The sequence below is a fragment of the Dermacentor andersoni genome, chromosome 1 (genome assembly GCF_023375885.2).
Source record: "Dermacentor andersoni chromosome 1, qqDerAnde1_hic_scaffold, whole genome shotgun sequence".
Classification (NCBI taxonomy): Eukaryota; Metazoa; Arthropoda; class Arachnida; order Ixodida; family Ixodidae; genus Dermacentor; species Dermacentor andersoni.
Window position 1 is genome coordinate 133,400,127 of NC_092814.1, and position 13,221 is coordinate 133,413,347.

At 44.3% G+C, this 13,221-nt stretch overlaps 2 long non-coding RNA genes across 2 annotated transcripts; one reads left to right on the top strand and one right to left on the bottom strand.

Moving 5' to 3' along the window:
* Nucleotides 1-113: 113 nt before the first annotated feature.
* Nucleotides 114-13,140, top strand: LOC126544269 (uncharacterized). Its single transcript, XR_008608756.1, has 3 exons — nucleotides 114-3,380; nucleotides 9,648-9,686; nucleotides 12,528-13,140. It is a non-coding gene; the product is annotated as an uncharacterized lncRNA (long non-coding RNA).
* LOC140216730 (uncharacterized) lies at nucleotides 4,546-12,534 on the bottom strand. The gene is made up of 2 exons (XR_011893398.1): nucleotides 11,416-12,534; nucleotides 4,546-4,846 (listed from the first exon to the last, which is right to left on the bottom strand). It is a non-coding gene; the product is annotated as an uncharacterized lncRNA (long non-coding RNA).
* Nucleotides 13,141-13,221: the final 81 nt, after the last annotated feature.

Sequence of the window (13,221 nt, forward strand, 5' to 3'; positions counted from 1 at the left end):
AGTCAAACACCGAGTCTTGGAAAACGAACGCTCCGTGAAGCCTATACATTTGCTCAGTGGTGGCCCAGCAAGTGACCTCTTGCGTCGAGATCACGGAACAAGAACCTACATTTGCTGATCCGTTTGCTACGTTTGGTCACAAGTAGCTGTGCCAGTAGTTTTTATTCGATGCGCGCTTGTTCAGCTGCCCTGTCGTGGCTCTGCCTGCAGCATGGAGGAAGGAAAAACACTACTGTGTTTTCCTTCCTGCATGGCGTGCAGAGCAGACTTTGACTAGCGATCACGTGTTGGGCCATCAAGTTTGGCTTCATTCGCGTTGCGCGATGCTCCCTCCTAACGTGTTTCTTACTCCACGAGAAAATAGATACGCTAGCGCTGCTCCCATAGAGTTTCTCCATAGAGTGGCTCCGTAGTCGTTGCACATGCGTTAGCTGAGAGAAGGTGAGCAAGGAGAACGATTGTACCCATAGAGTTTCTCACACATCACGTTGTTTTTTTCTTTTTTTGCAACAGCTACTGAACTCGGGCAATATGGCTCGAATGTCGTTCGCGCGCGCACCGTAGGCATGATCTTGTAGCTCGCTTTTTGTTTTTTGCGCATGTTTAATATAGAAGTAAGTTGCGGACACAGCAGTGGGATGGATGGATGGATGGCGGCTACACCCTTTGTAACGGGCGGCGGCTGGCGCCACCTAGCCTTTTGCTCCCCCTCCTATTTTTTTTCTTTATATCCCCTTCTCCTTAAACTAGTTTTCACTCCCCTCCTCCCCTCAAAATAAATATCTAAAATAGTATAGAAAACATTAGCTCCCCGATTTATGGTATTATCTCTCCCTTGACTTCCTCCACCAATCCTCTAGCCTCCCCTTCGTTACTGCTACTCTTTTTTCGTCTATTTGCCCTCGTTCCCCGGGAAAATCTAATGCTCCTTCCATGTCTGTCACTGTTCCCTCAGCCAGAGTCGGGCGAAGGTCTGTGCATCTCAGCACTATATGCTCTGTGGTCTCAATTCCGGCTCCGCAAGCTGTGCACAAAAGGTCTACGTCTTCAAATTTAGCCCTGTATGTTTTTGTTCTCAAAACCCCCGTCCTTGCTTCGAATAATAGTGAGCTGCCCCGCGAGTTATCAAATAAGAGCTCTCTCTTTATCTCCTGTTTTTGTGTTAGCGCTGACTTTCCGAGCATTCTTTCTTCCCACATTTTTCTTTCCGTCTCCTTCACCTCCTTTCCAACACTTGAACCACGTTGGACCCCCTCCCTCGGCTGTAGGCATCTAAGTTGTTCTTTATTCTATGATCTACTCCTAGCTGAGCTTCCTAATTCTAAGTGTCCACTTTGTGTTCAAACTTTTCATGCATAGATATTTGTACACTTTTCCCGCCCACCTTTTTCCTCCAGTGCTGGGAGTCTCTGTTCATATTTTAGCTTACTTGTTGCCTCTCTACCTTCGAATGAAGTCCATCCCATGTCCCCCTGCACTACCTCATTAGGGGTGTTCCCGTGCGCTCCTAAGGCCAACCTGCCTGCACTTCTCTGTCTTGTTTCCATGCATGCCCAAACTTCCGATTTCATGCACTGCAGTACTGAATTTCCGAATGTGAGGCCAGGTACCATAACCCCTTTCCATACCCCTCTAACCACCTCATACCTATTATAGTTCCATAGTGCCTTGTGTTTCATCACAGCTGAGTTCCTTTTCACTTTTCCAATCATAATTTTTTCATGTTCTTCCAAGTACTTTTTGCCCTCGTTTAGCCATATACCCAAATACTTGTATTTTTCAACATGATCAATCTTAGTGCCTTGTATTTCCAATGGTACCCCCCTTTCTTCATTGTATACTATTATCCCAGACTCCTCTCTACTGAATTGCAGTCCCAATTTTTCTCCCTCCTCTCCACATATCCTCATTAGTTCCTGTAGCCCTACTCCGGTGTCAGCGAGCAGTACAATATCATCTGCATACATCAGTCCGGCTAGTACTTGAGCTACCTTCTGCCCTTCCAGCATATAGCTTATGTCGGTTCCTATTGTGCTCTGTTCTAGCCTCTTTTCCATTTGGCTCATGTAAATCATAAAAAGCAGGGGCGACCATGGACAGCCCTGCCTGAGACCACTTCTTATTTTAGCTGGCTTTGTAGTTTCCCCCTCCCATGTTATCTCTACCTCATTATCTGTATAAACTTGTAGGAATCCAACCACCTTTCTATCTAGACCATATTCCTTCAACTGGCTCCATAACCAGGGCCAGGGCTTGATGACATATGTTGCCCAGCTACCGGTGCTACGGTTCTTTATTCACCGCGACACACTTGGAGAAAAGGTGAGTGTCATGCGATTACCCGTTCTCTTCCTTGCTAATACTTGTACAAATTGGTTGCGCATTCGAGCTGTGGTCGATGTGTTCTCGAAATTCGAAGGAACACGATACGGTTGTCGCAGGTCTTGCAGCGATCGCAGGATAATTGATTCGTTCGTGCCTTCAACAATTATTATTCATATGCGTTGCACCGATGTAAAAAGAACGGCGGGAGCTTCCACGCGCCAGCAACGCATGCACTCAACTAGTGTGAATGTCATCCTGTGATATTTGTCTCGTGCGTAGGTCTTTTTTTTTTTTTTTCTCCATCTCTGTATCTCTGTAGGATGACTACGCTATGCGCCTCTTTACCCATGCAACACATGGCTGCATTTAATTACATTTTTACTGCTTGCACTGAGGCTTTCTCACTGCTTGTCAGAGGCTTTCATTTGTTGCAGTGAGATAACGAAAGCATATTTTTATCACTTAAAGCTTCTTAGCAGCTCTTTTGGGAGCCGTAGAGTTGAGTCATGCACTGTGTACGTTGTGAGCGAGCCGGTAAACAAAACCACTTTACTGCTGCTGTCGCTTTTACGGGAACCTTTAAAATTTAACATATATATATATGAGTGTATGAATTGGCGCACCAAGCTTTCTATACACGTCCGTTACTTTCGTTCATGGATCATATACGCAGCTTTGCAGCTGTGATCGACATTGTAAAAACAGCAAGAAGGCAGATGACACAAATAGTGTGTCTGTTAGAGCTGTTTTTAAAATATCAACCAACTCCATGCACTCGTGGTGTTTACAGCTAAAACATTTTTTTTTTTCTTGTTGCACGAGGAGCATTTGCTTCTAAATGTGGCAGTAACGTGAATTGACCTCGGCCCTGATCGCTGGCTGTGTGCAAATTTCTCTAATTTGTTTCACTGTACTGCTGTCTTTACAGCTTCTGGTTATTTCCGCTGCCTGCACCGTTTATTTGTTGTGTTTATAGAGATCTGGCCTGTTTCTTCCTCATTGAAGACAAATGAACACAAGTACTGCTTGCTGTTGGTTTGCTCAGTCTGAACCTGGTATGTATATCCATTTGCTATAAGGGTGTGCTGCTGCTTCTAATGCAGGTACTGCTCCTCTAAAGGTGTATTTAATTAGTAGTGATTTGATTGATGAATGACACCAGAGAATTATTGCTCTAGAAAGGTGGCAAAGCTTGTCCACAAATTTAAAGTATGGAGATGCTTAACCATTTATATGTTCTAAGTTGCCACAAAGCATCACACATCTAAAATTGCATTTGCAAAATACATAATATAGAACTAGAACCCAGAATATTTGCTTCCACATGTTCTGAAACAATAAATTGTAGAGAAATAATTATATTGTGAGGTGCCAATGATTGTCATCAGCTCTAGCCAATTTTACTATACAGCCACTGTTGCTTCATTGTCTGTTGCCATCACGTGCTTGCTATAAACAAAAAATTGAGCCCCACGATTCCCCTGATTTTTCTCGCTCATAAAATACAAATGTCTCAACTTTGGCAGCTTTGGTGCCTCACAGTAGAAAACGAGGGTTTATTGGCCAGTTGCCTGCTTCTAAGATCATGTGCTGTGTAATGTGGGTATTTTAAAGGATACTTCACATCTGCCATCATGATTGTGATTTCTGCTGCCTAGCACTCACAGGATTATGTTTAGTACACATGTGCAACTATGCAAGAAAATGGACATTGGGACAACCGCCACTGTAGCTCACTTGGTAGAGCATCGCAAGTGCAAGGCAGGAAATGTGGGTTCAGCTCCGTTGTCTCTTAATGCAAAGCATCATGATCTATCTCCGATTTCTTTGTACATCTGGGCAGGTACCCTCAATAATAATTAGTGACTGGGTAATTAGTGAATCTGGGTCCCTGGTTCAGCAGCCGAATTCTTTACATTAGGCTACAGGTGCATGTGTAGCTCGCCAGATTAATCTCTCTGGTTCTGTTGTAGCAGCTAATGCTTTCAGATGTAATGTGACACAGAGTTTGGGATTTGCCTGTTTCCACTCAGATGCAGCATAAAGCAGGCGTTGTGTCTGCTTCGGTGAGGCGTCGTGTGTGCAGTTGTTTTGGTTTCTCTATGTTGACATATTGTGCTTTGTATTTCATGTGGTGTTAGGCATTACCTCAGTCACAGCTTTAATGCTGTGCCTATAAAACCAGTTGTAGGTAGGTGCTCGAGAGGGACGTGAAGCTCATTTTCTCTTGCATACAGCAGGTAGTGCGTCCAGTTTATTGCCGTGCACATGTGTGGGGCATTTCCTTGTTCTTATTCTGCTGATGTGTCATGTGTTGTACATAGGGAGAAAGCCAGTCCTTCACATCATGGTTGTCAATGCTACTGAATACAGTGCAGTCTCGTTGCCTTGACACGCCATAATAGCTGACTACTGGGGGTGAGCTAGCATCTTGCTGTCCCTTGTCATCAGGCATAGCTGGGGGCGAGGTAGCGTATTGCTGTCCCTTGTCATCAGGCATAGCCAAGGCTGGAGGTAAATTCTGCACACAAAGTTCCAGGTTGAAAAGTACAACCAGCACCCCCACCAAATGTGAGCACAAATTTAGCTCTAAGTGTGATTTATGCCAGGAATAAAGATTCATGAAAGGGGCTTGGTCATTGGCCAAGCAGAGTGAGCACGAGCACTAACAACTGTCTTCTTTCACATCCTTTGTTGGCACCTGTCTTTCTTGCTACATAGTAATTAATTAGTAATTAGTTTGCTAAGCTATCCACGACTGAGAACTCGCTCGAGCATAGAAATAAACATGACTATAGGCATCTATGTTGCTCATGTTTAAATCACAATTTTGAGGTATCAAGCAAAACATAACATAAATGATACATTGGGCATTGCAACCCTGCCATGTGCACATTGAATCCCTTTTTGCTTGTTCTTTTGAGGATGCTTGAGATTTCTGGTTGGGTTGCCATAGATGTGTTAGCTAAGTGCATCTTCCTTCCAAAGTTAAGCTGCTATAAATGTGTCCTCATTGTTCAGGTTACGTCTGATGAGTGAATGTTCCTGTGGCTATGATGTGTGATGCTTTAGGACACAGATGGTGCTCAATTCTGAATTATTGTTTGCATGCTTTTTCTCAAATAGTTTTAGTAACATAATTGCACAGGCAATACAATATGAGGCATAGCATATGCTTCACCTCCGGCATGTGATAGTTTTAGTAACATAATTGCACAGGCAATACAATATGAGGCATAGCATATGCTTCACCTCCGGCATGTTCATGATCACCGATGGTATATAAAAGAGTGATGCAGACCAAGCATCACAAAGAATTAATGCTTCTTCTCTTTCTTACAGACTGCTGTGTTTCAACTAAATCTGCTTTTCCTGTGTCCAGTGGCCTCGTCGCTCAATTAGTGCTTGCCAATTTCTGTTACACTGCTACCAACTAATGTTAAAATGCGATGCCTCCCCTCTCTTCCTTTGTCCTTCTGGCCTTTCACTCTGCTGCAAGCTTTTAGGTTTCAGTGCTCGAATGATTAAGACAAAAATTGGTGCCACCATATTATTTGGCAGCTATCATGACGGCAGTCATTTAGATGGACCTGAAACTAAATGAGAAAACAAAATAAGTATGTCTGAGTAGGAAATAACTGTTCCTGGTGACCAGACTGACTCAATGCTAAACTTGAGGTCGTTGCCTCCAGGAAATTGGCCTTAAGAGTCTCAGACCCTTTTCGTGATCTCGTGACTGTCTATCAGATCTGATAGGCGGTCACGGAGTTGCACAAAAAGGAGTGACTTTCTCTTGGGAAACTGTTTTTATCACAAGTAGCTATACAGTGCCATTTGTGCTATGAGCAGGCACAACTGCATGCATAAACTATAGCCTGTACTTTACTTTAAAATAATTTGCCATTTGTGAACATCCCAAGCCAGTTCACAACTGCAAGCTGAATCTGGTGTAGACTGTCTCAGGGTCATGACCCATATTTTGGTGAAGACTAAGAATGTATTCTGTGAATGAAGTTTAAGCATTTTGAGCCCACTATTTGGAAATGCTTTTTATGGGCACTCATTTGGAGACAGTTCTCCAAGCTTCTTGACATGATTTTGAGTGATCTTAGAAGCAACACTTATTGAGTTGCATTATACTAATTTTTTATATTTTCTCTAATATACAGGTTTATTCGTGTGGTCACGATTACACCTCACTGTTTAAAAGGTGTTGAGAATAAAGAGCTACTTATTTGCCCTAGTATAACATAGAAATGGGCATTCTGCAGTCTGAAAAATGAAAAAAAAAAAAAAAACATTATGGTCGCGACATTCACAACCACTTCAGCTGCTCATAAAATCATCGAAGTGCATGCAAACCGCTTCTACGTTGTGCCTGTCAAAAGCATGTTCCATCCTGCTGCAGCATTATGCACTTTAGTTTTGTATAGAAGCCATGGCTGTTGCAATGTGCTGCACTGCAATTCATCCTGGTTATATGGAAAGCCACTGTTGTTGCAGTGCTCTTTACTGTTATACACATCAACCTTGTGGTAATGCCACCGCAGTTGCACTGTGCTGCACCACAAAGCATTTCAAATTTGTAGGAAAGCACACTTACTGAATATTGCATGTGCTAGATTTGGGCATTCTTAATGCAAAGAATTCTTGCTTCATACCAAGCACTTTGCAGTAGACAATTTCATGTCCCGGCTCATTTCGGTCTTCTGCATTTAAAACAAAAATATGTCGGCCAGTGCACCCAAATCTAACCATTTGGCCACTGTCGTGCACATACTTCTTGCTTGCACTTGTGGCACTTATATTACGGTGCATATGTGTCTGAGCATGTGTACATATACAAGTTGCTTATGAAAGTGAGAGCGTGTCAGTCTTTCCCATTCTTCCTTTGTGGCAGGACTTTGAGGTGCTTTGTTAGACTGCACCACTTTTGGGATTCGCTTACATTTCCAAGTGCCCTCACTGTAGCAGCTAGCACAACATGGACACTATGCAACATTGCTGTAATGTTTCTTCGCTGGAGTACAAAAAGAAATGCAGGTCTAACGTACATGTCAGAATCTATGTAAAGCGGTTAATCAGAATCTATGAAACATGCATATCTTGTGCATTGTTGCAGTCCAAATGATGGAAAGCGTATTTGCCTTGGCGAGCTAGCAGTAGCATATGTCACAAGTGTGTTATGTAGGGAAGCCACCTCATAGCCTGTAGCTATTGTCTGTACAGTGAGGATGAATGTGATATGTACTTGTTGAGTGGAGAACATTGTCAAGAGGTGTTTGCACAGAGAAGTACTGCACTTATCTTAATACTACATATAAGGCTTGTATACTTCTTGTGTTCCAGTGACACATACCCATTCTAGGAGATGGGCCAAAAATAGGCACATACCCATTTGCACATACCGCATAAGCCAGGTTTTCCACTCAGCAAAACAGCAGCCACCACAAAGTAGGTGGGAAGAGGCAAAGAAATCTTAATCTTATGACTATGCCTTTGCCTCCGTACTCTCCTCACTAAGCTTGTGTCATACATGCAATCACTCGCCATAAACAAACACATTGGTCAGCACTGCAATGTTTGATAGAACCTGAACCAATGCTACATAGCCATTTGCCTGCAGAATGCTTCCTGTAACGTAAATCTGCACAGTGTTTGGGATTTATATAGTTTTAAAAATTTCTCGGGCATTTGGTGGTAGAGGCCAGTGTATTAGACAGAAATCCCACTACATTGCAGCAATGTTCAGAATGTAGTATGAGGTACTCTATTTGGCTGTAAGTTCCAGATGTAAGCATGCAGTATTGAAACTATACATGCGCTCAAGGCTGAGCCACATCATGCAAACACAGAAGAGCAGACACACACGGTGGTCTCTTGAGCTGGCATTCTGTGTATCTTTACCAACAAGCCCAGCTGTATACTGAAGTAAGGCATGTTGTTGGGCTAGTCAGTTCATAGCTTCAGCGAGGAAGACAGAATGTGAACAGAAACATAAATGCACGCACAAAGTGCAGACTTGCAACTGGATTTATTTGTGAAGGCAGGGAATTTATCAGGTTCTTCAATATAGCAAAACAAGGAACACTTGCAAAGAAATCATGCACGAGGCAGCAATGAAAAATAGCAAGACCACGTGTGCATTAAGAGTGCAGGAGAAACCCAATATGCCCACCTAAGAATTATATTACTTTAATGATCCCCTTTGAGTTAATAAACGTCCTTGTGTGAAAATCGGTAAGCAGGAGCCGCGAAGCCAGCGAAACGGAAGAAGCAGGTATGTCCGACGCACCTTCAGACACAGTGTGTAATCTCGGGTGCACTCCTGAGGCCTCCGTTTGCTGGTGACACGTGTCCTGCTGGAGCAGTACTTGTAAAAAATCCAATCTATCGTAGCGACGAAAAAGGCATCCCGCAACAAAAAGCACCCCGCGACTTCTACAGCACCAGTCAGAACCATGCCTTCATCACTGTGTGTGTGCTGTATTAAACGATTGCGTAAATAACACTCACAGGCTGCTACTACAGACGGAAAATCAGCGAAGCCACAAAAATATTGCATGAAAGTCTCCTCAGCACCGTTCGTTGACCTCCAAAATCTAGAGAAAAAAAACTGCTAATGGCCCCACATTTAGCTCGTGGAAGTGTGTCCACTCCACTATTAGGCTCGAAGGCAATGCAAATAATGCCAAGGGCAGGCAGCAAACAAGTGCAGCCGCCAAAGGTAACAGCCACCTGCAACTGAGGCCTCCTTTGTACAATGATGACAGTAAACAGAAGTTTATGATGCTGTTTCAGGGGAAGCCACAAGGGAATAAAAATCAGCAGCAGCTCATAAGCATACATATGCAACATTTCATAAAAATTAAACTTTTAAAGTGGTTCGAAAATCCAAAGGGCACTGCATGCTATTTTGAGTGCAAGAAAATATCACCTTTACACATTAGCTGAATGAAACTTGTCATTTCAAGGTTAAAAAGTTTAGCACTGCGTGACTCGTTTCAATAATCCTGTGTGAAATGTAAAAAGTCTATCTGCAAATCATGGTGAACATTAAACTACTTTTGCGTGTATTGTTTTGATTGAATGCATAATTTATTAAAAACATTGTTTAATTCAGGTACCTTAACCGTGAGTTGGCCTTTGTTCTGTTTTTACTGGATGGTTTCTGCATTGCTCTATCCCATATGTGACTGTCAAGACAGCTGTGTCACTTGCAGTGTTGTCACAGAGTAGTGTGTAGTCAATATAATCTGCATCTTTTTCCATTTTTGTTGTTCCGAGCATGTGAATCTTTTCTCTCTATATATATTTTTCAGAGCACCTGTCTTCACTCGAGGTCGCATTTGAAATTCTGTGTAAGCTATATCACTGTTCATGTGACATTCTACCTTTCTCACTGCAAGAGGAAAACCTTGGATGAAGCGATTCATAACTGTCATGGAATGTGAGCTTGAAGTAATGTACGGTTAGTTTAGCTGCAGAGACCAAGCATGACAATAAATTTGAGACAAGGCTAAAACAAAGACAGTTTTGTTTGATCAATAGTGAGCTATTGCATTTAAAATGTTTCCTTTACATAAACCAGTGCAGTAAAGCTTAAGGCTGTGCTATTTTGCTATTCTGATTTAAGTAGTTTGTGCTATCTGCATCAGCTTATCAGTGTCTTCTGAATTTCAGAGGTGGCTATAGGAATGACCCAACGCAAGCTAATATGCTGCCGCACTCTATCAGGCAATATAACTGCTAAGTGCTCATGCCAAAGTGTGCAACCCAGGCACTGGGCTACGGTGATCTCTAAGAGACCATCAGGGCCATTGTGCGCGAGGAACTGTGCAAGATGTTTCCTTCGTCGCAACCTCAGGTGACCTCGGTCACTGACATTGTCAAAGACAAACTTTGACGGTCACTGGTGTTTCCGAAGTGCAGCCAGAATTGGCGCCTCCCGTGCCGGAAGCGATGACCTACACCGCCGTCGCCCGCCGTAAAGCATCGCATAATAACCAAAGAGTGTGCTCGACCGCTCCGCCAGAGCCCTTACTGAGTTTCAGCACGAGAGTGTGAAGCTATAAGGCAACAAGTTGACAAAATGCTGCGCAATGACATCATCGAGCTGTCGAAAAGCCCGTGGGCATCTCCTGTGGTCTTGGTGAAGAAAAAGGACGGAACCCTATGTTTCTGCGTCGATTATCATCGACTCAACAAGATCACGAAGAAGGACGTATACCCCCTCCCATGAATAGACGATGCATTGAATAGGCTATGCAACGCAAAATACTTCTCGTCGATGGATCTCAAGACTGGCTACTGACAAATAGAAGTTGATGAGAGGGATCAAGAAAAAACCGCCTTCGTCACGCCAGACTGCCTCTACGAGTTCAAGGTCATGCCATTCGGTCTGTGCTCGGCGCCTGCAGTGTTCCAGCGTGTGATGGACACGGTGTTAGCAGGGTTGAAGTGGCAGACCTGTCTTGTTTACTTGGATGACGTCGTTGTCTTCACTGGAAATTTCGACGATCACCTTCGGCGGCTTGCGACAGTACTAGAGGCCATCAAGTCATCAGGGCTCACTCTGAAGGCAGAAAAGTGCCCCTTCACTTACAACGAGCTTCTGTTCCTGGGCCACGTCATCAGCAAGTCAGGTGTCCACCCCGACCTGCAGAAGACGGCTACCATCGCAAAGTTCCAGCAGCCCATCGACAAGAAGGAAATGCGTAGATTCCTTGGCATGTGTGCCTACTACAGGCGCTTTGTCAAGGACTGACGCATCGCTGAGCCGCTGACACATTAACTAAATCTGATGTCGAGTTCAAGTGGTAAATGCCGCAGACCGACGCATTTCAAGAACTCAAACGATGCATGCAGTTGCCACCAGTACTTGCACACTTCGACAACAACGTCGATACAGAAATCCACACTGACGCCAGTAGCCTAGGCCTCGGTGCCGTCCTAGTCCAGAGAAAAGACGGATTTGAAAGGGTGATAGCTCACGCTAGCCGGTTGCTGTCAAGAGTGGAAGGCAATTATTATACAACTGAAAAGGAATGCCTCGCCATCATTTGAGCTACAGCAAAATTCCGCCCCTACCTATATGGCAGGTTATTCAAAGTCGTCAGCGACCATTACGCATTGTGTTCGCTAGCGAACTTAAAGGACCCCTCAGGACGCCTGGCACGGTGGAGCCTCATACTGCAAGAATATGACATTACTGTAACCTACAAGTCCGGACAAAAACACTGATGCCGACTGCCTATCACGCGCCTCCATTGACCTGCCGCCGCAAGATGATGAGGATGACGATGCCTTTCTTGGAATAATAAGCACGGAAGACTTTGCTGAACAGCAACGAGCAGACCCGGAGCTAAAAAGCCTCGTCAAGTATATGAAAGGGCACACCGACGTTGCCCCCAGGGTTTTTAAGCGAGGATTGTCTTCATTTTCGCTTCAAAGCACCCTATTAGTAAAGAAGAACTCACCAGTCCGCGCCAACTACCTTCTTGTTATTCCCTCAGTGCTGCATCCAGAAGTACTGCATGCCATGCATGATGATTCGACCGCTGGGCACCTCGGATTCTCCCGGACGCTATCGAGGATACAGGAAAGGTATTACTGGCTGCGCCTGATCGCTGACATTGCCCGTTATGTCAAGACATGCCGAGACTGTCAGCGACGCAAGACACCACCGACAAAGCCAGCGGGATTACTACAGCCGATCAAGCCTTCTTGCCGACCATTTCAGCAGATCGGAATGAATTTGTTAGGACCCTTTCTGACGTCAACATCCGGAAGTAAGTGGATCATCGTGGCGACGGACTACCTCACCCGCTTCACTAGTTTCGTCAATCACAGTTTTGCTGCCTCCTTGACTGTCACTACCACGTGACAATATGAAAGTGTGCTATGCTTGCATTTATTGGTAGGGAACCTCAAGCTTTTTAATTTAATTATATATATATAAGTCGGAACTCTAGCTTGTCAAATTGCAATGTTTAAATGCTGTCAGCATCATGAAATGGAGTTTTATGTTGTGCTATTTGTCAGTAAATGAAATGGCCTTTTTCTTTCGAAATTTACAATATCCAATGTGAATTTAGCATCAAAACAATGATCGTAAGCTCGTTTGTCATTGTTTGTGCTGAGGAGAAAGTACTTAGTTTTTTTTAGGAGTATACCACAAAATTTTTGTATTGTTTTTATAGTGTTACGTTCGACCTGCGGGGGCTGGCAATCTTTGGGGAAGTGACCGTCGATACCTGCCCGGCCCACTTCGGCGACTCGCTTTGTAAAGACTACAATACACTGCTTCCCCAGCTGTGCGGCGCCGGGATGTCTACACGCGGTCTGCAGACCAAGTATTGTTCGTAGGTTCGCCGTCATGGTTTGTTTGGAGCGGGGGAACTCCTGGAAGAAGATGCTTTGCGGCGCCGTCTCATGGGTCTTAGAAGTCGTCAGTCAATGGACAGGCGCGGCGGCCACTGACTGCAGGGTCAACTCTGGGATCAAGGGGCACCTGCTTGGGTCAAGACCTCTGTCTGCGAGAACCCTCTCACCTCGGTGTGTTCAGTGAAACCTGTGCGGAAGTGAGTGTGTAAACCCTCCCCCTCAAAGGTGGGTCGGGGACGATGACTTTGGACGCTCCCATTGGTCAAAGGTTGAACGGCCGTTTTCCCTCACCTAGGGATCTAGGGAGGACAGAGTGTTTATAAGCAGCCGTTGTTGGCTGTTTAGTGTGCATTCTCTTTCAGTCATGCTAGACTGATGAACTGTAACATTTTCATGTAGATATTATAAATAAACCCCATATTCCTCGTTCTTGATGAGAACAAGGCTCTCTCTTCAACAACGTCCTCAGCATGGATGAGTTGGACAACGGCATGGGCCAGCTACCATCTA